Source organism: Triturus cristatus, chromosome 4_2, assembly GCF_964204655.1.
Source record: "Triturus cristatus chromosome 4_2, aTriCri1.1, whole genome shotgun sequence".
In the NCBI taxonomy this organism is placed as follows: Eukaryota; Metazoa; Chordata; class Amphibia; order Caudata; family Salamandridae; genus Triturus; species Triturus cristatus.
The window spans coordinates 31,695,922-31,720,564 of record NC_140586.1 but is presented as its reverse complement, the minus strand read 5'-3'; positions in this window follow the sequence as shown (position 1 = coordinate 31,720,564).

Here is a 24,643-nt window from a genome sequence, read left to right as displayed (position 1 = left end):
GAGGGGGCTGCTGATCATCGTGAGCCCCTCCTGCCACCTGTAAAGTTTGGATGTGTTATTTCCCCGCTGTTGGATCCGCTGTGGGGGCCATTGCTGCACGGCCTCACTCTGGTGGGACTCCAAGTCCCAGAGTGCTAAGCGTGTCTCCCGCCACTGCAGCTGAGAGGGAGACATCACCTGTGCACTCTTAAGTGCCGCTCACAACCTGCCGCGCGGGACGCGCCCTGACAAAGCCCGGGCCAATGGTGGACCCATCGGCACTCGTCAGCGACCAGAGGAGGCTGGGCTGGGCCAGACCTTTTGGCTGTTTTAGTTAAGGAGCCCGCTAATTGTGCTGTGGAGATTGGGACGTCAGTCGGAACTCAGCCAAAACATCAAGGTACTGTCTTTCACACCACAGTAAATGTGACCATCTAAGTTCTTCATTGCGACTTATGGGCTCCAGGAGTTCAGCAACCGAAATGAGCAAAAGGAAAACACTCGCTACACAGGGGGGGTGCTTCGAGGGGCTGCATGGCGGGTAAAATTGATTCGTTCCTGACTAAAGCTGCCCATGCAATCACGAAGGAGATAGCCTTGACTGAGCGAAGGCTATCCTTAGAGGCGGGAAAATGTCTTCAGACCCACGTTAATAGGGAGGAGGGAGAACAAGGCAATTCAGCAGCTGCTGTGGGCCCTTTGGAACGCTCAGCAAATCCAATAACTTCTACACCCCCAAGTGAAACAGTTACCACGGATGAACTCAACAGGACTTCTAAGATTTTATCTGACAAAAAAACGCAGGCAAATGATGCGGCCATGGACTTACCACCGCCTAAGAGAAAACTAACTACCTACAACAAGTCTTCAAGGAAATCTCCCCGGTCACAAACACGGTCACAATCATCTTTACAACTTGATTGGACCCAACAACAGTTATTAGACTCATTATTTACAAAGCTGGAATTAATGACAAAGACCCTTTCAGCGCCAATAATACAAAAATTAGAAAAAGTTGAGGGATTAGTGCACAATTTGATCACTAATTGCAATAAATGTGACACTACTTCTGCGCCAAAGCCAATGGGGGAAGGGGCAGTATTTTCATCTCGAAATAAGAAACAGATTCAACCTGACCCACTTGCCCCATGTTTAAATGTTTTAGGAACCAATGGCACACTCAGTGGGCCAAGTCAGTCAAATATACCCGGGGGTTCAGGATTGGCAGCCCAGAGCCCCGAGGTAGCTCAGGGTAGAAGACCCCAGAACCCTGAGAGGCCCCCTCTACCCACATGTAATCAGCCTAATCATGGCATTGCAAAAGCTGTGAACCAAAGTAGTCTTGATTTGCCCCCTGCATCCGCCCGCTAGTAGCAGTCCTATTGGAGGTCCCTTCTCTCTCTAAAGATGCTAGGGAAACCACTCAGGATCTAATACATTAAGTAACCCATTGGTGTACTAAAACTGTAACAAATGGCCAGAACATTTCATCTGACATTATCATGGCCAGAAGAGTAGGGTGGATAGGTCACCAAACAAAAAGATTGGTGTAGGTGACTGTATAGTTGTTAATTTTAAGGATCCAGAGAAAACCAATATGTTAATAGGCTGTGCTCATCAGATCAGTTCAAACTCCCTAATCAGAGTAGTCCCTTTACAATACTTTTACCCTCCAAGTCAGCGCAAATGTCTTATGCAATGGCAATGGCAAACACCTCGAAAACTAGGGAGGCCTGTTGCTAAAACTAACAGGGACAATAACGTACTAATGAGCAATAGATTCCAACCCCTAGCAAATCGCAAAAATGTGTATGAAAATGATTGACTAGAGTTTAAAGATAAAACCCATCAGGGTATACCGCCAACTAACATGACCCCAAATGTACAAAAACCATTGGTTCCGGATTACGTTGAAATACCTACTATAATCCCAGAATCTCTCCCCATCCCAATTCCCACTGTGGCCAAGCATGAAAGGGCTCTCTCATGGAACATAGCGGGAATAAGGTCCAAAAGAGGAAACTTACTATGGGAAAACTTTCTTTCAATGCATCATATCATTGCCCTTCAGGAAACTTGGGAAGTTAATGATTTCTACTATTTAGATGGCTTCATCTCGTTTCACCAATGTGCTAGTCCATCGGACATGGGCAGAGCCAGAGGGGGTTTAATGCTAATGCTCTCACTAAAGCTCTCTTGTAAGGCACATTTGATTGATTGTAAGTCTCAGAATGTTTTGGCAGTAGAACTATCTTTTATGAATCATGCCACAGTATTAGTGATAAACTTTTATAATTCTTTTTCTAGAGGGCATGAGCTGGAACATCTACAAGATCTAAAGGAGTTCTTGGAAGGCTATGAGGAGACTAAACAAACTTATTATGAAGTAATAATTCTAGGGGATTTTAATATTCATCAATGTCATCTAAATTGTTTTATAAACCAGGACCAAGGGCAATCTCTTGCTTCATCAAATCATTTTGAGCATACACCCTCAGGCATTTTGCATCCTTTCAAATAAAAATTTAAGCTGCCTCCAACAAACGGACAATGTGGTGCCAGTACCCACTTATGTAGGAAATGGAAGATCTAGCATTATTGATTATATCTTATTGTCTGCGCCGTTAGTTTTATTTACTGAGGATTTATTGGTCACTTGGCTAGGTCTTAGTGATCATAACCTACTTACTGTTGCTATATTATTCTCTGCTATTGAAACCGGAGAATCTGCCACTTGCCTGACAAATACAAATATTAGTACTAAAGATCAGGCCCGCAGATTAAAGTGGGAAACAAAAGCCCCAGACACGTTTTTTAATAATCTGTATATAGTTTGCGCCCCCGAAATTGAGTCCTGCCTAGATCCCGATACACAGGACAGATCTATTTTAACAGCCTTCGGGACTTTAACAAAACAAATTCAATCTGATCTCACAATCACTGCAGGAACAATCGCCAGTAGGCTGCGAGATGGTTTGATAGAGCATGCTCAGCAACTCATACGGAGCTTATATTGGCCCTAAAAAATACTCCTAGAGATAAAACAGAAATTAGGGACAAAAGAAAGGCCTATAAGATAGCAGTCCATAATAGGAAGAAGGAGTTAAGGGAACAAGCATGGGATGCTCTACAACAGGCTAGCATATTAAAAGACAGCTCGAACTTTTTGGAGGGTAGTCAATAGCCCCTTTCTTTCCAAAACCCCAAATTCCAACACAGACTATTTAATTCCAACAGATAAACGGGTATCACATTTTGGAAACTTTTTTAAAGATGTAAACTTGAAAGAAACAAAGGAGCATAGGGAAGGGGGACATACTAGCACACCACTCCACTTCGGTGTACAGGAGATTTATGAAGCAATTGCAACAACATCTGGCGGAAAGGCCCCAGGCCCCGATGAGGTACCAGCCGATCTATATAAAGCAGAGCCAAATATATGGGCTAGCATTTTGACTAATGTTTTTAATGTCGCATATTTACATGGATTCCCAACATCCTGGAGGAAGGAAGTCATTGTTCCCATTTTTAAAAAGGGCGCAAGGGTTGAGCCTATATGTTATAGGCCGATCTCACTTTTAGATTTGGCAGCCAAAATTATGGGAAAAGTCGTACATAATCGGTTAACGACATGGCTCGATGACCGAAATGTTATCTCTAACCTGCAATATGGTTTCAGGCCAGGCAAAAGAACATTGGACCAATGCTTAAATTTACACTTAGCGATAGGGAAGTACACCATCGCCAAGAAGTGCATAATACATCTGGCGTTTATGGACCTGACACAAGCTTTTGACTGTGTTAATAGATCAAAGCTGTGGTCCACCTTAAATGACATGGGTCTTGAACCAGAGCTCGTAGATTTTTTTACAAGCTATTCACGAGAATAATACAGCAGCTGTCAGATACAACAGTAATGGGGACTTGACAACCGCCTGGGATGTCAGAAGAGGGGTACGCCAAGGTTGTATCCTGGCCCCCCTCTTATTTACACTGTTCATAAATTAATTGGGAGATTTTTAAATAGCTAGCTGCAAAGACATCCCTAGATTCTGCAACATGATGATCTCCGCACTTTTATATGCGGATGACACAGTCATACTAGCCACAACAGCAGTGGACCTCCAATCACTTTTAGATGCTTTTATAACTTTTATGGACTCCTTAGATCGCTCAACAAATTTTAAGAAATCGCACACTATGTCTATTGTCCCTGGTATGTCCCAAAAAAAGTTCACATTTTATTGTAAAGGGACAGAATTAGCAGAGGTTCCAACCTTCCCTTATTTGGGGGTACTTTTTGACGAGCATGCGTCATGGTGCCCACATATTACACAAAACAATACTCTTGCTAGAGCCACAGGGGCAACACTAAATTTCGCTAAAAGACTGGGGTCAAAACCCATTGTGGCCCTGATGAAGATATATAAGGAAAAATGTATCCCCATGGCAACCTACAGCAGTGACATCTGTGGATATAAAGAAGGAAAGGAGATTCAGCATGAGGAACATTTTAGCAGTCCCGCATTCCACCCCTGCATATGTAACACACAAAGAACTAGGGGTGGGTCACATATCAAACCAGATTGCAGGGGCTCCTTTAATGCGCTGGCTGAGAGTATGGGCAAGTCCCACTGAAACCATAAACCAAATAATAATTACTGATTGTCTAGCGCTGGATAGAGCCGAACATATCCCCTGGTTAAAGTACTTAAGGGAACTGACAATTTGGCTAAGTTGCCCTGATCTATTCCTAAGCCCCAACCCCATGGATAAACTCAAAATTTGAACTATTAAACATCAGTTTTTAACTAAGCGCCAGGGAGTAAGGGAAGAAAAGGAGTTGACAAAACCAACGGTAAGACGCTATGTAACATTATCCATGCAAAACCAAGTTCAACCATATCTATCAATTGTCGGTAATCCCTTCCATCACTTTGTTTTAACAAGATTTTGTTTACAAATGGCTCCCTGGTTTTTGTCAGTTCCTCAGGGTTTTTCTAAACCTGGTACCTTAGAACCTTGTCCATAACAATTTCTCTGAATAGGATACCCTCCACTTTATCTTTTTTTGTGATTATTATGTTTCTTTACGTAAGAAATTTATGTTACCATTACTCAGAGATTGTCACTTTGTGCAAGTTAGGCCAGCCTTACTGTACCTTCAAATGCAATCCTCCCCTATGGTTTGTTTTGGAGTTGCAAGTTTTTTAACAGGAACCATTAGGTGCAGGAAAATTTTTTATTTTATTTTATTTAGAGGCCCACTATGTGTCTGAAATTGGGGATTATCTTATTTGATAGAGTTTGCCCTCTTGCACTTTGCACTTTACTTAATGTTATGTGCTGTAGGTATAGCGGGACTTGTCCTCTGACTGACACCAGGAATGCTACAAATGCGGACTATCTCATTTTGAATCTGCTCTTTTCTGCACTTTTGCACTTTATAAAATGTCACTGAATTTTATGCATCCCAGGGCTTGATTTCTTAGGCTGACTACTGAAACAACATAAATGAAGTATCTGTACTTGATTATGTTTTGCCTATTTGCACTTTGCACCTTATAAAAGGTTTCTGTGCCGCATGTATTTTAAACTTTGGTTATCTGATTGATATTAGGAATGGGTTTTTTTTAAACTTTGATTTTTTTTTAAAATGTGTTAATGAAATGCATTGCTGTATGACAAGTTTACTTTTATGACGTTAAGTTGTTGAATAAAGCATTCTTGACTCTTGAGTCTTTATCGGCACATACGCAATTGGCACAGTACATTCTGACCAGGGCCCTACGTTTAGCTCTCGGGCTTACAAAGATGCCATGGCGAGTTTGGGCGTAGCATTGCGGTACTCCACTCCGTTTCATCCTGAGGGAAATTCTGTTGTGGAAAAGAAACACCGGGACATAAAGCAGTCTATAACGGCTAGAGTATTCGGTTCGGGTTATGGGTGGGTTAAATATCTTTATGGGGTCCAACGCTCATTAAACAATTTGCCAAGAAGTTCTCTGGGGGGGGGCACTCCATATGAGGTCCTATTTGGGACAAGAATGTGGGTTCCTGATCTCGAATGTAAAGGCACAGTGGTGGAAAATAAGCCCTTTGATATCAAAGATCGTTTGGCTGTTTTACAGGATCTAAATGAACTAAGATCGAAATAAAGCAATGTGTTCCTGAAGCCAACCACCACTGGGGAAAAAACAGCCGTCCCAGCAAGGCCTGTCTGGATCACAAAGATTGGGGATCTAGTCAGAGAGAAGACTGCAGACAAGAAGGAATTTGGGCCTTCTTACAGACAACCAGTACCTGTCCTAGCTATCCACGGAACAAGAATAGTACTTCTGCTGCCCCTTGCTGAAAGAAAGGAGAAAAGATTTGTGTCAATCGACCTCATCAAACCACACTATGTGGCCAATACTAAACAGTAAGCCTCGTGGACTCCGACCTAGTAGCGAACGTACTCCTCTCGCTACTATCCAAGAGGTTCAGACTAAAAGGCTCATCACCATCGAGAATTCAGCAGTTACATATGAAGGACTATGCAACCATGCTATGGAACTCATCCCTCTTGAAACTCAAATAACAGTTCGTCCAGACAAGTCTACACCAATGTAACACGTGATCAACTGGTTTCCAGCAATTTCAACGAATACTGATGCAATTCCAACAATTGACCGAACTGCTTCTGGCTATTTCATTAACTTTGATACGTTTTCTGAGGATCCAAGTGAGCCCGAAACTACGCCAGCCCAAAAACCTTCCAAAGAACAAGTACAAGACTTTTTTCATTTTCTGAAAGAGACATATCAGGTTTCACCATGGATTGAACTATGGATTATTCCTGGAATATTTTTCTTTCTGCTTTGGCTAGCTTTAGTAATGACTATTAGCGTGCTCATGAATGGCAGATAGATTCATTTGGACACTGAAAGTAAACATGTGAACTTACTTTTAAAGCCACACAAATCATCCCATCGTGAAGCAAGAGACTTGTCAGCAGTGAACATCACAGCCGTTCCTATGCAAGATGGTATAGTTTGGGACAAAACTGATTATGATATATTCGGCCCGTCAGAACGTTTGATGATTCCACACTTGATTAAAATTCCTCTAGTACCTATTCTGATGATTGGGACATTGAGATTGTTAATAACATGATGTCTGATCTAGAAGGGTCTGCTGCATTTACTAAGAATGAAAACTTGGAGGGTTCATCAGACTACAAACAGCTTTATTATTAGAACCACTATGGTCATCATTTCTTGCATAAATCTGCAACACCTAGAAATGTGTTTATGTTTAACCAATGGGAACATTGTACTACACCACCAAAGGGTAGTTCAAAAACATTTGCGGATAAGTTTCCATATATTTCAAGATACAATACATCTGATCCAGAATTTATTTCTATAGAAATGTAAACAAAACAGGACAGAAAAGTATGTTAACAATTACTAAACAGATTTATTCTGCAGCCTTTATTACCCAACTGTCTAGACAAGGGTTTGACTTTTGGAAAGACACAATTGACACAAAATCTGTCTGGGGTTCTAAAGATTGGCAAGTGCAAGGGATGGAAGCTTTGTTTAGAGCCTGTATCATCCCACAGCAAATAATGTTTTTGAATGACTCTGTGCAACCAACATCTTGCCTTGGATTAGCCAAGATCAAGGACATGAACACACCTTCTGTGCCAACACCTGCAAGTAATAGCACTTCACAGGAAGCGGTCACAGTAGACACCATATTACACCACAACAGATCAGATCCTGAATGGGAAAAATGGTTGCTCTGGCCCACTGACAAACATCTGTCAAAAAAGATTCCTGAATAGAATACAGGGTTTTACTATCAATATGCCAGACCCATGTAATGTTCAAAGACAGCATCCAGGGGTAGTAACAACATACAGTGTTTGAAAATTTTGCCTCGAATGGTTACAAAAATCTATACTCGAGGATGTGAAGTAACACTTATCTTTACTTACAGAAGCGCAGACCTTAGGGATTTCTTGCTAGGACCAAGAAAACCACGTCAAAAAGGTTTCATATATGCCGGCATCTATGCTGACCTTAGGGATTTCTTGCTAGGACCAAGAAAACCACGTCAAAAAGGTTTCATATATACCGACATCTATGCTGCTTATAATGAAATATGGAAGGTTACACAAGCAGAGGCCGCAGAAAGAAAATGATCGTGTTAATTTAGAGAAATCTCTTGCTGTGGTCGACAATGGGTTAACGACTGTCATCCAGGATATATTCACTGGGCAACATTGTATCCTCTGCTATTGACATACTGGAACAAGATTTAGCCATACTGCAACAAGGCCAATCTCAATTACGTTCTATTATGTTATTAGACTGGACGCTGCAATCCTTGTATGCAGGCTATGTGCCTTGGCATTTCATCAACACGTCATTTCTGTTTACTGAATACAATCTCACTGATACAGTGCTGAGCATTGAAAAACTGTAAAAATTGCCGTTTACGGTACCAGAAAAAACAGCTACAGAATGGATCATTCATGGCAAAATAACTGCCTGTTACAACTTTCCATTTTCAGTATTGCCTCAAACAAATGCAAGCAGGCAAATATGAAAGGTTGGGTAAAGAATACATTAAGACATCCTGGGATTTACCTTACACACACACACAGATGTTGGAGTGGGGGTCATGAAGTGTTTATTAGCGGTACACACTGTGAAAATGCACTGAACGGGTCACTCCTTTGTCGGGATATTAGTTTACACGGGGCTTGTAACGGTTCTGTGGCAAACCTGTCCTGCCACCTGCAGGGTACATGGAATCCCATATCTGGAAACGGTTAGTGCCAGGGTCACTTGCTGTATGCAAGTATTGTTCCCCCAAATAGACACAGTCAGGGAGTTGCCTTTATGGCCTTCATTGAATGTTTCTTCTATACGATTTGATACTTTTAGCAGAATGATAGGCATGCTTTCACAACAAACCCTGCCTTTGACCTCAGCCAAAGAAACATATGATCTACAAATTGCAAGGACTTCGGCTGAGATACAGGCTTTAATAAGTACAAACTGCCCTATACATTTCATATAAATGATGGAGCGTATCTTCAATATGTCTGATACGAGCAGCATTGTACATGTATTTAAGAGCATATGTTCAGGACTGTTAGCACCTTTTCAGGCAGTCCTCGTAATCATTCCAAAATTCGTGCACTCGCTGTTTGGTGGTCTGCCACTAATTCTAGCACTCGTTGCAGGAATCCTATTTTTATTCCTACACCTACGCTATGGCAAGCCAATCCACCGGCGTCACTCCCAGCAACTTGGAGAAAGCTCTCCTAGGACGGAAGTGTCGTGAGCAGCGAATAGTACAACTTTTGGGCTTACCCCGTCTATTAAAATTAAATACAACATGATTTCTGTCATTCAGACCAATCTGGCAAGATTGCATCTTACCTGTTCTGCGCTGCCTGCTTTGCGGTGAAGAATGCATGCTAGACATCTGTTTAACACTCCCATCAGTCATGCCAACAGATATCGATACTCTGCTGGACCCGATAACAGCCCATGCTCTGTGTTGTCCATAGAGGCTACCAATCCTGATGACAGCATTCGGTGAGATCTCACAGACGCAACTTGCTACTGCTGAGGTACGAGATAGATCGACAGGCACACAGGTAACATCGGATACGATCATTGCTACTGGCGATGCTTCACATCTATGTGCAGTTAATCTTCTAAATGAGGTATTCCAACTATCACCAACATCGGTAGACGATCTTTTGTCTACAGGAGTAGAGGATTTCATGTTTTCACCAGACCCTTGCACTGACTTTGATTCAGCTCACAATGAATGAATAAATAGTCAAGATATTTGAACTAAGCGCGAGTGATGTAACCCACGGTGTATCTTTCTCTGGCATTAGCACGCTCAAAAAACAGCTTTGTGGGCATTTGGGATCGGCTTTGCATGGCTGATGTAAGCTTGAGTATTTATCAGGCTATCATGGACACAATACTTATTGAATCACTATAACCCTTTAATCACATTAACACTACGAAATAACATCACTATATCAATCTCATTAGGACTCTTTTGTAATAACACGGGCACAATAACTTGACAATACTCACCACGTTTTATTGATTGATTTGAGAGAGCATGAGAACACTCATTTTTTTGATATACACATTAACATCACGGCAGTAATTTTAAGTTCATATTTTACTTTAGAGTAGTCTCCTCAATGTGTGTTTATTTTGATCAACTTGCAGCTTGCTTCCTGATGAAGGGTAGATTACCCGAAATGCATTGGAACATTTATGGGATAGTCATGTAACTATTTAAACAAGAAGATCATATATGGATTAAATAAATATATGTATCCCGGATTAAAAATTGCAGCAAGGGAGGAGCCTAGAGCGCATCCAAGATGGTCGCGTGAGCACAGGGCTCCCCGGACCCTCGCTGCTCCTCGGAATTTATCCTGAATCTATCCTGACTTGGTTGATGGAATTTGGGAGACGAATGCTGGCTGAACACTAAACTCCTTTCGGAAATCAAATCGGACCTGGCAATCCGGAGTTATGGTGGTTTGAACTTTTGAGGCCCACCCTACGGCAGTGCCCGATGCGAGGGTGATCTGTGGAGCCGGGGCGTAGTTGAACAACAACGGCAGCGGAGCGGTGCCAGTGGCCGTCACATCGCTTTCGGTTTCACTTTTGGTCTTTGAGGGGCTGGACTGTGGACTTGCTTGGTGCGACTGGGCTTCCATTTTGCCTTCGCTTGATGCCGGTGGCTTCGTCTGCTGCCAGTGTGCTCATTGACGGTGGTCCCTTCGCTCCGCCATATTGCGGCCTGTGGTGCGACACGCGTCTGCCTGGCCTGTGCCACCTCGACGCTTCCTCGGTGGTCCCCTTCGGCGATCGAGGTTCTCATGGGAGGCAAGGGAGACCCCGAGAGGCGTAAGACCAAGACATCCCTACGCGGGGGACCGGTCCAGACGAACAACATGGACCGCTACACTCAGGGTAAAGGATCCCCCGGGACAGCCAATGTCCCCTCGGAGGACACCAGTGGTGGCCCGTCCGTTTCTCCGGATCTGTCCCTGCAGGACATCATGGGCGCCATTACGGGCATCAGAGAGACCATCGCTACACAGTACGAGGTCTTGGCCCGTAAAATCGACACGGTGGCCATTGACATTACCCTAATCCGGGCGGATCTCTCTAAGACCAACGAGAGGGTTCAATCGCTGGATGTGCGGACGTCCTCCCTCGGCACGGACGTGTCGGACCTGCAGGCCACTCTCGGCGATCTCAAGTCGGCCAATGATCTGATGGCCCGGCGGCTGGAAGACTTCGAGGGACGGGCCCGCCGCAATAACATCCGCGTCATTGGCGTTCCGGAGACCTCCGATAACCGCCCGGTTGATCTTCTGGTCGAGGAGCTCATCCTCGAACATCTAGCTCCCGCTGGCCTGAGTAAGTTTTTCGCTGTGGAGCGGGCCCATCGAGTCCCAGGTGGCCGGCCGCGACCGGTTGCCCCCCCGAGGCCTATCGTTGCGAGACTTTTCCATTACAGAGACCGAGACGCGATTCTGCAGGCCTCACGGGTTCGTGGCCCGGTCCGACATGAGAACTCGTCCATTAACTTTTTCCCGGACTTCACCCAACTTGTCCAGAAACAGCGGATGGGCTTCCAGGGGGTGAAGCGGCGTCTCCGGGACCTCGGTCTCAAGTACTCTATGCTTTATCCTGCAAGGCTCCGAGTGGAACATGAAGATCGGACTACCTTTTTTGACTCTCCTGTGACTGTGAGTGACTGGCTGGATTCGCTGCCGGACCGGGGTGACCGGACTGGGCCCTCTGCCGGTATCGAGGGTGGTGGGTCTCCTTTGGAGTGACTTATGGTCCCGGACTTTGCCAGGTTGTACTGTTCGGCTGGGTTCTACTTCTTTTGTGCATTTTGTTTCACTATGTTGTGTGTGGGGAGCGGGCGGGGACGGGTCCCTTCCCTCCTCCGGGGTCTTTTCGTAGAATGGGGTTTGTAGGGCGACAGGCACACTGCAAGTTGGGGTGGTTTTTTGGACCGTAGGGGTGCAGGGTGGGGGGTGTTGGAGTTGGGGGGGGGTTGGTGGGTGGGTGGGGTTGTTTGCATTTGTGTTTTTTGTTTTCAAGGCGAAGTATTGGCTATGGTTCATCCTTGGGTGTTGAGCTCTTTGCTAGGGGGCCTTTGATCTACTGGATGGGATGGGGGGGGACGGGTAGGAGATTGATGTCTTGGAACCTCAATGGATTGGGGGACCGTATCAAACGGGGTGTTGTGCTGCAATATCTGCGTCGTCTGACTCCTGATGTGGTGTTCTTACAGGAGACGCATCTGGTTGGCAATGTTTGTCGGGCTATGAACAGGGGGGGATATCGACTTGTGGCCCACTCTGGTTTCACCACTGGTTCGAGAGGGGTGGGCATTCTCTTGCGAGCTTCACTTCCGTTGGAGATCACCAGGGTGGTCCCAGACGATAGAGGGCGCTATGTGGCTCTGACTGGGAGGTGGGAGGGGCAGTCCCTTTCCTTGATCTCAGTCTATGTTCCCCCGGGCCTCCAGAACTCCACCTTCTCAGACTTGGGTCGTATGTTGCTTGGGCTTCCTGACAGTCTTTTGCTTATGGGTGGGGACTTTAATTCGGTTGTTTCGGGTGACCTGGACCGTCATCTGCCCAGGGCCCTCCCTGCTGCCCAGGCGTGGCTGGGCGGGCTCCTGGAGACCTTCGGTCTGGTGGACTGTTGGAGGTTAATGCATCCGACACAGCGTCAGTACACCTTTCACTCTGGGGCCCATGGGAGTCTCTCCAGACTGGACTATTTCCTTATGCCCGCGGCCCAGGATGCTCGGATTCGAGAGGTCAAACACCTGGCCAGGGGTATTTCTGATCATTCCCCACTGTGGTTGCTTTTTGACACCGGGTCGCGGTCCGCTGGGCGGATCGCTCCTATTAACCCTTGGTACCTGCGAGACCCCAAGATCCGTGATAGCCTGATTAAGTCGATTGATCAATATTTTTCTGAGAATGAGGGGTCGGTGTTGTCCTCGGTGTCCCTGTGGGAAGCTTTCAAAGCAGTGCTCCGCGGGCATGCCCTGTCCCAGATAGTGGAGGCCAAGAGGGTCAAGAGAGAGGCGGTTGTGACGCTGGAGACTGAAATATCGGGGCTGGAGGCAGCCTTGGAGGCGGGTGTCACCCCGGATGGGCTGCATGCCCTCAGCCTGAAGCAGTTTGAATATAAGTCTCTCGTCACTGATGCTGCCAAGACTATATATAGGGAGCAGCAGGGCAGGTTGTATGACGCCGGAGACAAGGCGGGTAAGCTGATTGCCTGGTTGGACAAGAAGGAGAGAGTGAATCGTGTGGTCCCGGAGCTTCGGGTGTCGGATGGAGTGTGTGTGACTGACCCTGGTGAGATTGTTGAGTGTTTTGCTGACCACCTCCGTGCAGTGTACTCCCCGGTGTCCGATAGAGATGAGGACGACTCTCGTCTTCTGCTTCGGGATATTGCCCTGCCCGGCTTATCCGTCGATGACCGCGAGCTGATGGATGCCCCTTTGTCTGTCGAATAGATAGCTACTGCGATTCGCTCCCTCCGCTCGGGTAAGGCTATGGGCCCCAACGGCCTGCCGATTGAACTATATAAGTTGCGCCCGGATAAAATCGCGCCTTTCCTCCGTCATATGTTTCAGGAATCGCTCGAGAGGGGTTCCCTTCCTGACGACCAGCGTCTGGCTACTATAGTAGTGATTCCCAAGGAGGGAAAGCCACGTGACCGCTGCGCCTCCTATAGGCCTATTTCCCTGCTGAATGCCGAACCCAAAATCCTTGCTAAGGTCCTCGCTAATCGCTTGCTGAGCGTTATATGTGACTTGATACATCCGGATCAATGTGGCTTCATCCCACATCGTAATACCGCTCTTAACTTACGGCGTCTGCACGGCGTCCTTGCTAGGGCTGAGTACTTGGCTGAGCCGGCCATATTGGTTTCCCTAGACGCCACGATGGCCTTTGATACCATTGAATGGCCATTTCTTTGGGCCGTCTTGACGAAGTTTGGGTTTGGTGAGGGGTTCATTGGCTGGGTGAAGCTCCTTTATGCTGGACCAATGGCTCAGGTGGTTGTCAATGGGCGGGTTTCTCGGCCTTTCGCTCTCGGGAGGGGAACTAGGCAGGGGTGCCCGTTGTCCCCGCTGCTCTTTGCTCTCGCCCTGGAGCCGCTCGCTGCCTGGCTCCGTTGGGAGCCCTCGATTAGAGGGCTCCGGTGGGCCCCGGGCTTCGAGGATCGGGTTTCATTGTACGCGGATGATATTCTCTTGTATCTCACCTCACCGCGGAAGTCGCTCAATGTTCTCTTTGATGTCCTTACTTCCTTCGGGAAAAACTCGGGTCTGATAATCAACTGGTCCAAATCTTGTGTGTATCCTATCTCTGGTGGTTTTCCTCTCTTGCCGCCTCGGCTTCCGCTCCAAATATCTCAGTCCGGCTTTAAATACCTGGGGGTGTACGTTTTGTTGGATCCGGCGGTCCGCTATGAGCAGAATCTCCTGTCTCCACTCCGGCATTTGAGGGCAGATACGGCTCGGTGGTGTAAGCTGCCCTTGTCTCCGCTTGGTCGCGCAGCGCTGTTTAAAATGATGTCCCTTCCCAGATTCCTTTATGCACTCCAGAACTTCTTCGATGTCATTCCTGCGGCCTACTTTAGGGAGGTGGAGAGTTTGCAGAGGAGACTGGTTTGGGACGGGCGATCGCGTATCGCGTTGGCCAAGCTGACTCTTTCCTGGTATGACGGGGGCATCGCGCTTCCTGATATTAGACGGTACTATTGGGCCTCCCAGCTGTCTGCCATTAATCATGCTACGTACGCTCCTGGTTCGAACCCGGCATATGAGATGGATAAATTCCTGCTCCCCGGCGGTAACTATAACAGAGCGCTTTACTCGCGGTCTGCTGGTAGGGCCCTTACGGGCCCTACCAGGATTGCGGTCCGTGTATGGAAGGCGGCTAACGTCGCGATGGGCTGGAGTGAGCATTTAACGTGCGCCACTCCTCTATTCGACTCAGACCGCTTGGGAAACCTCTGGACAACGAAAGGCTTCGAGCGCTGGGATACGATCGGCATCAGCAGAGTGGGGGACCTGTGAGTTAAAGGTGCGGTTAAATCCTTTGCGGCGCTTCAGCTCGAGTATGAGCTTAGTGACAGAGAGTTCTTCCGTTATGCACAGGTTCGGCACGCCCTGCTTTCGGTCTTTGGGGAGGGGACCACGGTCCCTTCTTCTTCGCCTCTCGAGGACCGCATACTCGACGGTCACGTCCCCGACAGTACTATCTCCCTGATTTACAAAAAACTGATAAACAATCGGGCTGACCTCTTGGTGCGTCTTCGGGAGGCATGGACGGGAGATGGGGTGGAGCTGGACGATGAGGACTGGCAGACTGCACTGTCATCCCCTAAGGAGGTGGCCATCCCGGCCCGTCTCCGCCTGGTCCAGCTTAAGATTCTCCATCGTGTATATGTGACGGGCCCCCGCCTGGTCTCGATGGGGTTTTCAGACGACGGACTCTGTAAGCGTGGCTGCGGGCTCAGTGCTACTTTTCTCCATATCCTATGGGAATGCCGCGAGGTGGCGGAATACTGGCGCCGGGTGCATGATATTATGAGACGAGTCACCGGGGTCGCTCTGCTGCCGGAGGTGCGTCGTTGTGTGCTGAATGTATGGGAGCCCAATGACTGCAATGCGGCTCAGGCTCGGTGGGCGGCCTTGGGGAACATGATTGCAAAGAGAGATATTGCGCAGCTTTGGGGTTCCCAGCGGCCTCCCACCGTGTCCATCTGGAAGGAAAACATGGACTGGTGCATGTTCAGGGAGAAAACGGTGTATGTGGCCCGTGGTAAACCGGGGGCTTGGGGTAAAATTTGGGGGCAGTGGAACGTGTATCGTGGGTCTATCTGTGCTCCCCCTTTGGTAGATACGTCCGGGGTTGCCTCGTCCCCCTGATCCTTGAGGGTTCCTTGTGCATCTCGTACTTCGGAGTACAGATTTGGTTCTCTCGTTGCCCCCCCCCTCCCTCTCAGGTCTTCTTTTATTGACCGCCCTCGGGTGGTTGGGTGTTGACTCCCCCGGCAGGTGTTCGCCGCCCTTCCTAAGTCGTTTCGCCTTGTTTGTTGTATTTTTGTATCTTTCTTTTTTTGTTGTTATTTATACTAAAAGTGTGTATTCTGATTTCCTTTATGTGCAGTCTGATTTACTGTGATAGTGCGGAGCCCCCGTGGGCTAGCCATTGTTTTCTGATATGCTGGAACACTTTGACTGCTAGCGGCCGGCCCTGGTGGTTGTAGGCCCGTGTTTGTAACCCTTTTATGCACAATAAAATCTTTTCAAAAAAAAAAAAAAAAAAAATTGCAGCAAGATTATAAACTCTTTGGAATAATTATTTGTTCTCATTACATTGGACACCAAACAGTTCATGCCAACGAAGTAACCCTTCACAGGGTCGAGTAATGCCCAGGGGGATGCATACTACTACTGGATACGCAGTCAGGCTGCAATGGTTGGCATGAATCCATGTATGTACTACCACTGTAGTGGATGACAGAATAGGTGCTGCAGTACACTAGTGCCATTTAACTTCCAGGTCCTGGCTACACTTTATACCACGAACTGGGTTCTTTTGAGTAAGCTAAGTATACCAATTAGGAGTATGCTAATTCAACAATGTTTGAAGGGCGATCACAGGCACTTTACTACTATCTAGCAGCGGTAAAGTGCACAGAGTTCTAAAGTCTGCAAAAATATACGGTCCAGAAAAAGGCGTAAAATCGAGGGTGACCTAGCAGACAATGTATATTTCCTACACTATATGTACCCAAAAAGAGAGGGGCATATTTACAACGAAATGTCAGACCGCAGAACTGTGACAAATTAGGCAGCCCCAGGCTCGAACATTTCCAAAATGCAGGGATGCGCCGTATTTACAACAAAATGGCAAACCCGTGTTTTTTTACCTAGCACTGGTGCTAAAATGAGCTGCCTACCACCATCGCAGGCACCCTTGAACCATAGTGCAAGGGTCCTTGCGTTGCAGGAAATGATATTTTCTGTGCAGGAAGGTGTCCCTTCCCACACATAAACAATACATAATGGCGATTTGTTACTACTAGGGGGTCGATTCTGATCTCGCTCGGAAGGGCTCCGAACGGGATCCGGTGGGAAAAAGGTACGAGTCGGACGCGTGTTTCACGACCGACTCGGACACCTGTACGAGCGAGCAATTACAATGCGAGTGTACGCGTGTGTTCCAACCGAACCATTTCCGGATCCGAGCCGCTCCAACTGACTCGTACGGACACGATTCGCACCGCGCAATGGAGATGTTTCACGACCGAGCGAGTACGATGTACGCATCAGACAGCCGGATCGAGCCAAAGTTTCCGGCTCGCAAAACGTCCGGGAAACTGCCTTTGGGGGTCCGCGTCGGACCACCATCACACGCAGCCTTAGGACTCGGACACAGGGGGAGACTCAAGAGTCTCCCCAGCACAGGCATGTACGGTGCGGATGGCACTGACGCGTACCCACTGTAGGGGGGGCCCTTGTGCAAAACGTACCCATTCAGTCAATGGGAGCCCATGTACGCGTCGTACGACTGGCTCCCATTGACTTCTATTGGAGCCCGACCGAACCGAGTCGGGCAGCATGCGGCCGCATCGTACTCGCTCGGTCGGACTGCAGGGGTCCGGCTTGGTCGGAAACCACTCCAGATCCGGCTCGGTTGGAGTGCTTTCTGCCCCAGATCGGAATCGACCCCTAGGTGTGCTGCATTTTGCAGCACACATAGAAGTAGCAAATCATCATTATTTAATGATTGTGGCGGGACACCTTCCTGCACATCAACAATCATTTGAGAGGGTTTGCTCTTTCTTGAGAAATTAAGTATTTTTCCTTGTTTCACCATTCTAACACCTGCTCTTGCATGGCGTTAGTTTTTGGTGCTTCTTCAGATTTACACATCCTTGTAAATCTGGGGCAGCATAAAAAGGCAATGGGTGTTGCGGTGGAACACCCACAACAACACCCATTGCACGACCCTTTCACACTAAGTGATGCGTGTAAAGGGGCAGTATTTACAAGGTGGCGTTGAGCCACAAAAAGTGCCTTAATGCAGCTTGGTAAATATGGAGATGGGCATAGCGCCACCAAAATGTCTCTAAAAGTAACGTTCTGGTGGCGCTATCCCCTTGTAAATATACCCGAGAGCCTGTACAACTATCACTCTCCCATTGTACCTTAGTGAGAAGATAGCACAGCGATGTTGAAAATAAGATCAATGACATTTGGAAATAGGTAGCATCATCACCCGAGGTAGCATAAAGATACAGCAATAGCATTATAGAGACTTTGAGAGGGGGCATCTCTTCACCGAGACTCTAGCAACGGGCAATAAGCATGAGTGTTGCCAGAAATATATATTTTTTCTTTAAACTTTGTAGCCCAATGGGACCAAACACTAACCTAAAAGTAGCCAAGTGCTTTATCACCAAAGTAGTCTCACACCCACTTCAATTTTTTTTCAGTATTCCTTTATTTTGCATTTTCATAACTAAACACTTATGATTTACAGTGCGCACAACACAGAAACATTACTGTAGGAAATCAGGCATATGGTAACATGAAAGTTTGATCCAACACTTTCTAGCCTAAATGGGTCCAAAAGCAGCTCAAATATTTCTCACACAATTCTGCAATTACAGCTTTCAAAAGTATACTTTTTCCTGTGATGCTTTAAGTTGTATTTTTGGGACATAGTTGATTTCACAGCCCACAAGATACTGTTGTGCACTACCAGTCAAAATGAAAAATTATGAGATGACGTGACCATTTTAGCAGGCAAAGTTTCACTTCCACCCCTTCTCCTACACCTAAATTGCTCCCTTCATCATAGGGTTAGGAGTAGAAGTGGCTACAGGGGCATAGCTATCAACAGTGTAGTAGGTGGAGCAGCAGGTGCAGTGGTACTGGGGACAGGAGGTCTTGAAAGCCTGCTGCATCTCAATGATGGCAGTATTTTAGTCTCTAGCCAGGAGTTGCGGCTCTTCGCTTATATTAGGGCCCATGACATCCTTACTAACCCACTGAGTGCTGAGCATTCAAAAGCAAATGAGCACTGTGTCTGTAAGTGTAATGGCAGACAACAGCAGCACTGACATCAGTCATCATGTCAATCCAAGCCCTGTGCTTGTCCCGGATCAACACTGTAGCTATAGGAGGGATTTGTGTGGTCTGGAGAAAGCGTAGTGTTCTCTCGCCTAGCGAACTATGGCTAGCGTTCAGTGGCGGCTGGTGTCAGGGTAGAGAAAAGGGACGGGGTGGAGGGGAACGATTTACAATGGAAGAAAACAACAAAAAATAAGAACTCACCTGCTGCATCACCGCTCTTCCGATCGTCAGGCTCAACTGCAGGCAGCACAGGCTACCAAACTCCCCTGCAGCCAATCCTGACGCCTCTCTCATATCATGAGAGCAGCGTCAGGATTGGCCTCAGCACCCTCGATTTGCACTCCCAGGGAAACTGGGAGCCTGTGCCTGCTGTCTCAAACCCGGCAACGCAGCTCGGGTTAGAGATAGCTTTAGTACGCATGACGGTTTGGTCTGCCTGAGACGACCGGCAAAACCGTCATGCGCACTGAAAAACAGTGCCCACCACTCCCTCGTGACTGACCCATCCCCCCCCTGCGATGGCACCACCCCAAAGCCTTGGCTCCGAGAGCAAACATAAAAGCTATAATAAACATGTTTTATTATATTTGTATTTTTGACCTGTTTGAGGCTGCTGACAGGGGGGACGACGCTCCTCCACCAGAGCAGTGAAGCCACTTCTCCTTGCAGTTTTGAAGATTGCTTTAAATTTACCTTCTGCATGCCTAGGTCAGAACGTGCAATAAATCTCAAAAGGTTTGTGAAAGCAGTAGTATCGGTTAGGACAAGGCTGGGGAAATAGTCTATAGATTCCCAACCTTTCTGAAAGGAGACCAAAATTCAGGTGACCACAAAATGCACTAATTTCTTTCTTTCTCACTCTCTCCCTCGCCCACTCTCTTTCACTCACACACATGAACTAGTCCAATCTACCAACTTGTTCTCAGAGTCATATTTAGGTCTTGGTTGCAGACTGATTTAGGTGTCTGTTGACAAAACCAACTGTTTTTAGTACACTACGAGCATCCAATTGCTCATTACTGAATATTTTTGTTGTTTAACTTTTCTGCTCCTGATTCATCAGCTTTCCTCCTTTGTTCTATTTTTGTGTTTGGTCCACCCAGGAGAATTTAATTTTCAGTGTTTGATTGGTTGATGTATCCTTTCATTACTGATCTTGCATTGGTGTGCATGTGAAAAACATTTGTCTCCATCTCCCGCTTCTCCTTTTTCATACTCTTTTCTCTCCATCTACCTTTTAAAAAAAAAACTTTTCTTCCCCATTCACACTGATCTTGCTCATTTCTGGCCACCCACCAAGCCATCAATGGGCGGCCATTTTGAAATGTTTTTGACCATTTCAGATGGCCACTACACGTGACCATCAATGCACAATGGAGTTCTTTCATTGGCTTTGTTTTTACTTTTGCAAATCCCAATCAAATAGGATCAGCATGGATGTGTGAGTATCTGCAGTGGCCATCTTTGAAATATTTTCTTATTCACAGTCCCTGGTGGAAGATAGCTTGCCATATTCACTGTAGCTATTGAGGATAAAACATAACGCATTGGTTTCTACTGGCTTTGCCAATGCTTGTTAGTAGTATGTACATTAAGAATCTGAGGGTTATGTACTAAGGAATGTGCGCACGCTTGCATAGTGCCTTGATATTTTAGCGCTGCGCCTGCAGGCTTTTATAATGCTAGGTACATTTTCATGTCACTTTCTGCCAAGTGAGCCCTCACACAAATTCTTAGTTAACAACCCCTTAATTATTGTATTGTAGCTACATATATACAGCACTTCATACTCCTGATGAGCTGTAGAAGCACATTAGCGGATCAGTAGCAGTCTACTCTGTGGGAGTGCTATGGATGGAGGCGTGTGCGTCATGTGCTTGGAGTTTCAGCCTAACTCTCTTATTACTCTCTAGTTACTATACTATACTAGTGCAGCAGCTGATGTCTCAAGAGCTGGAAATAGCTCTTCACAGGAGGCCTCCACAATTGGGTATAACACTCCAGATGTGGTATGCAGAACTACACAGAATTCTTTACAAGTGGTCTACACAACGGGACACAATAGTCGTACGGTGCTCTCCGGACACTGGAGGTCCTCGCAGGAAGCACCTAGAGCACAAGTGCAGCTCCGTTTCTAAGCAGGGCCTCAAAGTGGTGTTGTAGGCACTCCCTCTAAATCACAGCAACCTCAAGGCTGAGTAGAGGCTCAGGAAGAGAGGTGCCAGCACATTTCTTTTCATTTCTCAGTATCTCTTTAGACATGTTCAGCTGCTGATACTCACATCATTGTGGTAAATAACACCTTTTAACACGGTTTCTTTTTCGAAGGCGTGGTAATGTTATTCCATTAGCAATGAAATGCTGGTATCTGCATTTGGAAGGCGATCTCTGCCCTCTCCCTCACTGAGCCGTTTAACATTTGATAGCCTATGAGAAAAAAATGGCAGAAAATGACGAGCTATATTTTATTTTGCAATTCACAAGTCTGCAAGTGGCACTATGACATATCCTCAGCCACTCCTGGCTTTTCAGCCAACAGCATGTTGCATGGCCGGACTTGTAGTTTTGCATTTAACACTGTTACTTTGTACACAAAACCCCAGCATGCTAAGTGCTGTTGACTAAATGCCAGAATTGTCCATGACATGGTGCCACTTGTCAACTATATTTTAACGTTTTATAAGTTGTCTAGTCCATTAAAAAAAAATCTGAAAGTTAATGTTGCACACATACCTGTAAGAGTTCACAGTTCCATACATATCATGCATTAAAATAAGTACTGGCAATAACAATTATTTTGTCTTTTGTTAAGTCGAAAGTTGTATACCAAGTGTCACAACAAAGGTACAAAAGGGGCAGCAGTAGCACAACCTACAACAACTAACACTAACACAAAGAACAGGTACAGGACAGTTGGCAGCAGCAGGAGGATCCTTACACAGTTATCTTACATAAAAAGGACAGGTGCAACAAAAAAAGCTTACACTATAACGGGAATGAGAGGAATTAAAGGACTGTTCTATGCTCTCTGTTAACAAAAATAAAAACACAAGAAGTGCAAAACTCCTGGAAGAAATAGATCAACCTTTTATGGAATTGCCAAACATGTATTTACTAATTTAGTATGATGAATCAGATCAGTGACATAATATCTATCCATAAAATATTTAAACACAAAAACATTGGTAGTTTAATATCGATAACAAAAATATTGACTCCATATGCTTAGCTGTAAAAAACACAGATATTGAGAACACTAATATCGTTGTTTGAAATATCGATTTTTACAAATATATAGAAAACAAAAATATCAGAAACAAAAATATTGTTGCCTCTAAATAAACATAAAATATGTGAAAAATATTGATTCACCCAATATCAAGTACAATACTATCACCAAAATAATTAATCATTAATAAAAAGATTTAAAAAAACACTTCACATGAAACAATTACTTTAAATTAACCCAATACTTGCTATACACATGTTTAAATTAAATACAAATATATTACATCAACAAAATATTTACCATTTACCCCCCAAAAATTATATATCTAAAAAATGTACAACAATCCAATAATTCCCCCTCACAATTAGCATTAACTACAAACAACAATTTCTAAATTATATATATATATATATACACATACATTTATGAACAAAAATATCAGACTATATATTGCACATAAAAAAGTAAAACCTAAATTACGTTTGCCATAGAAGTACTCAACTTTAACCAATAAAATCAAACAAGCAATTATATTAACAATAAAGGGCACACTAATTTAAACAAGAAATACTTCAAAAGCGACAAATGCTGCAAGACAAGTAAACTCTGCCAGATTCTCTCAAAAAACCATTAAAGAAGAAAAATATTCATCAGAAGAACTACATAACCAAGTAAGTAATGCTTATATTTAAACTAAAACATAACTTTTCTGAAACTTATAAATGTAAAACAGCAAATAAATATTAACACACTCTCCGAATTTTATCTTTTTACATAGACCTCATAAAAGAAAAAAAACTACAACTTTAAAACTGCCAAAAAATATCACAAACCAGCAAAAAAGATTTAAGAAAGTAAGTATAAAAAAATAATTAATTACTTATAAAATTACCCAAATAGCGAACAAAAATAAACCTAACGACCTGAGCCTCTACAAAATATCAACATACTACCATCTAAAATGTAACTTATGTTTTTTTCATTCAACAGAAAAGAAAGCACCTGCTACAATTAACACACAAACAAGGGAAATGCTACAAAACCATGAAAAAACATCTCAATAAAACATACATGTAAGTGTACAAAATAGAAGCAACTGCATTTTTAACATGTTAATAACAAACATGCAGAGTTTAAACATATTATATATGTTTATACTATTACACTACTTACACATACAATAACAGAGGCCGACACATATATCACTTCACAGAAAGGAAAGCAGTTACTAAATCACATGGCTATACCTACAGCCAACAAAGTGTATCATTAGTAAATATAAACTGGAAATGTACTAAATAATATTCTAATGCATGCAATAGAAGGGCAACTAAAAACAATGATGATGTAATTCATGTAAGAGACCACAGCCACCAGCAAAATGTGACAGAACTGGAGGTAAGAGAAATATTGCAAGATATAAGAGAGGCAAGCACTAGCTCCCAGGAACCCTCAAGAAAAATCCTGAAAGATATACTATCTAGTGCACCGAACACATAACAGGGCAACTACCACCTAACCAGACTTTAAAGTGTTTAACTGCACAAACTAAAGAAGCCACCTGCAATACTCTACCTCACCCTAGAAGATACCAAGACATAGACATACCTGAACATTTAACAATTACACCTAATGAGTAACCTATATGGGTGTCCACAGGACCACCAAAGTCGTAATAAAGCCCCATCTCCCCATAGAAATTTTTGGGAAATATTTTAAAAAAGAAGAATGAATGTTTCAATAATCTGAAAAATCATTAAACATGTAAACATATCAAACAATGTTCTATAATTATGAAAAATTGTGAAGCATAAATTAAATAATAGTTTAAAATATATACAATTATGTGATATATACTAATAAAACATATGTAAAAATAATATATTTTAAAAGTTAAGAAATGTTAAAAATTGATAACTAAGAAAAATAAGAGTTGAAAATGTATAACATTGAAATGTATATAAATATAATTGACCTGATTCTTTATTATTAAAAAAATAATGTTTCATTTTTATTTACTTTACTTCATATCTTTTTTTTATTTTTACCTGAAATATATATGATTCAAAATGTAAAACTATAGAATAATATAAAATTGGAAACAAATAAAAACAGAAAAATGTGTGACATGTCTTTATCATACAAAATTTGAGGAAGGTGTTGGACACTAAGGGCCTTATTACGATG